This window comes from Hipposideros armiger, unplaced genomic scaffold (genome assembly GCF_001890085.2).
Source record: "Hipposideros armiger isolate ML-2016 unplaced genomic scaffold, ASM189008v1 scaffold_821, whole genome shotgun sequence".
Classification (NCBI taxonomy): domain Eukaryota; kingdom Metazoa; phylum Chordata; class Mammalia; order Chiroptera; family Hipposideridae; genus Hipposideros; species Hipposideros armiger.
This window is the reverse complement of record NW_017732171.1, coordinates 474,681-478,410: the sequence shown is the minus strand read 5'-3', so window position 1 is coordinate 478,410 and position 3,730 is coordinate 474,681. Positions and strand designations below refer to the sequence as shown.

At 37.4% G+C, this 3,730-nt stretch overlaps 1 pseudogene; it reads right to left on the bottom strand.

Annotated features, from left to right (window-relative positions):
• The window catches only part of LOC109374420 (acyl-protein thioesterase 1-like), an 11,227-nt pseudogene extending 8,084 nt beyond the window's left edge, over positions 1 to 3,143 (bottom strand).
• Positions 3,144 to 3,730: the final 587 nt, after the last annotated feature.

Sequence of the window (3,730 nt, the reverse complement as noted above, 5' to 3'; positions counted from 1 at the left end):
GGTCCTGGAAAACACAATGTTCCCCAATAAAAATCTTTTTTAAAAAATGTGTCAATGTAGGTTCATAGGCTGTAACAAACGTACCACTGGGGTGCTAGATAGTGATAGTGGGGGAAGGTGTGTGTATATGGGGTCAAATGGTATATCGGAACTCTGTCTTTTCTGCTCAGTTTTGCTGTGAACCTAAAACTGCTCTAAAAAATAAGGTCTATTAAAAAATGAAAAAAATAGGTTAAAGGCACGTACAAGCATTTTACAAAAGAAGAAACGCCTATAACCGTTAAACATATGTAGAGATTTTCAGCTTCATTAGTCATCTGGAAAATATAAATCAAGGCCCAAAAGGAATACCATTTTTATATACTCCATTGGCAAAAAATTTAATGTTTAACGATGTCAAGATTTGGCAAGGGCGTAAATTGACAAGCTGTCTTATATGTTGCTGATGAGAATTAATTTATATCCTTAGTTTGAAAATTCACATAGCCTATGACCTAGCAATTCAACTCCTAGGCATGGACCCAAGAGAAACTCTATATGTACACATGGTGCCACCAGGCTGACAAGTAGTGAGGTCAGTGGGAAAGCTAGGCAATTATCAGTAATATGTATATGAAATACATTTCGGAAAAAGAAGCTGAGTGCTCTTCAGAATGAAGTCTTAACACTCTTGCTACACAGTTTTGTCAGTTATTGAACACTGTGAATCTACTACCATTTATTTTATTGTATAGTAATGCTTTTTATTTTGTGCTAAACCTTTTTGTATATCAAAAAGGAAGAATATTAAGTGTAATTAAGAGCTGGATTTTCATAGGGAATATAGTCAATGGTATTGTAATAGCTATGTATGGTGTCAGATGGGTACTAGACTTGTTGGGGTTATCTATCACTTTGTGAGGGGTGTAAATGTCTAATCATTATGTTGTTTTGTACACCTGAAACTAATAATAAAAAATAAATTAATAAATAAATTTAAAAAGAGCTGGATTTTTATTTCTCAAGAAAAACTGGTGAATGTGTAACTTTACAGAAAACATTTCAACATTTGTCATCAGCCACAGCGATCACAATGATATTACTGACTACATGAAAACACAAATCTGTTGAAAAAGCATCAACATCTATGATAAAATTTTATAGTTATTTTAAACTGTAACTGAAAAAAACTGAAGGTACATGACACTTCACTTTTCATTGAGATCAAATACCCATTCTAAATTAATTTTGTGAATTTTCAGTTCCGAGTTTTCTTGTACATGTATAAAAAAGCTAATGTAATCATTATAAATATGCTTGTGCCATGAACAAAAGAGGAATTTCTCATGAAGTTAAATGACCCCCAGATGCTTCAAATAGAAAATCAGTTAATTCCAATAATGGTTCATTTTTTTCCATTCAATTTATGTAATTAAAATAAAGCTTGAGTGCTCATTTTGTTGAAGACAAAACATCTGACATTAATAAATATGCTATTACAAATTCAATTAAAAAGTTAAACTTTGAAGACAAAGGTTTTACTTTTGAGAGGATAAAATGATTACTAATTTTGGTAGAGCACAGTATCATGATGAAAACAATGTTCTCACTAAGTTAAGAAACTTATAAAGCAAAAAAAATATTCAGAATAGGTCATAGTGAACACAAAATTCATAATTGTATCCAAACAAGGAATAATAGTCTACCAATTGAAATGAAAGCTGTAAATATTTTAAAGTATTTTTTAAAAGACAGAATAAGTGAATTATAAAATGTTTGTATGAAAGTGATATTAAAAACTAAAAATACTTTAACATGATAGTATGAGTTTTCTTTGCTTTCTCTCATAAGTCAGATTTTAGAAATATTTGCACCTTTGAAAATCTCCTTTGTAAGTCAACCTAAGTATCTTATAATAACATTGTGCTTTTATGGAAATTAGCCCTCTCAAATTTGTTTCCATTTTGTCCAAAATCATTGGAAGTGTTTGAAGCTTCTAGAATATTGTTGTTATTGAAAAAACAATTGAAAAAAGACTGAAAATTTATCTTTGACAAAAGAAAATAGGAACAAACAAATGAAATGAGGATAGCACAGGGGCGGCCAGTTAGCTCAGGTGGTTGGAGCACAGGCTCATAACACCAGGGTTGCTGGTTTGATACCCACATGAGCCAAGGAGCTGTGCCCTCTACAACTAGATTGAAGACAGCTGCTTAGCTTGGTGCTGATGGGTCCTGGAAAACACAATGTTCCCCAATAAAAATNTGGAGGGCAGTGTCACTGGCCCTCATATGTGGGATCCGAACCGGGGCCCTCTGGCATCCCAAGCGAGTTCTTAACCATCGCGCCACTCGGCCGGCCCCTTCATAGGTTTTGAAGGTTATATTGGCTGGATTAACCAATGTTTTTAACTTTTCGACAGTAAGAGAACCAAACATTAGGGGAACTAAAGGGTCACAATCTCCATGGCACTGAAGAATACAAATATCTCTATTAATGCCACTGCTAGAACCCTGTGGAAATGAAGCCCCCAGTGGAAGCCAGCAACTGAGTGCCGTGACACCTGCCAGTTTCTGCTGTGTGATAAGAGCAGTGTATAAAGATAAAGCTCCTCCCGGGCCGGCCGAGTGGCTCAGTTGGTTAAGAGCTCGCTCAAGAGTGTGAGCTCTGAGCAACAGCTGTTCGATGCCCAGCCCGAGCTGAGCAGCTGCTGAGCTGCCAACAGGTGGCAGGATGGCTCAGCTTAAATAAATAAATAAATAAATAAATAAATAAATAAATAATAAAAAAATAAGAAAAAGCTCCTCCCTGAGAAAATCCTCCCAAAATAATTCTGTTTGAAGGAATGCCATTCTTCACCTCTTGCTCTATCAAAGCTTTTACATTTTCTGCTACCTGTTTAATTCCAGGTTCATCTTCCTGTGAATCTGGTGAAAGCCCAATAATATCAAACCAAGAAGGCATAGCCATATTCAGATTTAATGTTACTGGCATACCTGGTGCATGCAGGCAGATTTGATACATGAACTTCTGATACCTGTAGAGGTTCCTGCCTATTCATGCCCTGTATCTCCCAATCCATGAAGAAAAATCACCGCAGCGGTGGCCTTCTGGGAGGCAGGCACGATGGCGGGAAGCGGGGCAGACATGTTATTGCCGCACATATACCCGCTCAACCGACAGAATGCGTCGGAAGTGAAAGGAAGAACCAACTTGTAACCCATCTTAGTTACCAGTGCTGCCTGAGAAACCTCTGAAGCCATGATATGTGTCAATTAGTTTAAGCTGCATAATAAACCACCCTAAAATTTAGTGGTTTAAATAACCATTTAGTTCACGATTTTGCTGGGGAGTTCCTTGTCTGGGCCAGGCTCCAGGGATATCATCTGGGCTTGCTCATGCATTTATAGTCAGTTGGCAGGTCAGCTGGGGGCTGGGTGGCCTCATAGGGCCCTATGTCTGGTAGTGGGCAGGAGCAATGGCGATTACTATCCCTTGTTATCCAGCAGGCTAGCCTGGGTTTTTTTCATATGACCAAGTTCCAAAGGCAGAAAGAGGGCAAACTCCACTGCACAATTGGTTTTCAAGCCAATGTTTGCATGTTTGCTAATATCCCATTGGCTAAAGCAAGTGTAAGAGTATATTACCAAAGGGCATGGATAGGGGGAAAGATATATTTTGTGGCCATTTTCATAGTCTACAACATGCTTTGATGGTCATTCAATTACAGACACCAGTGCCATAGCAACCC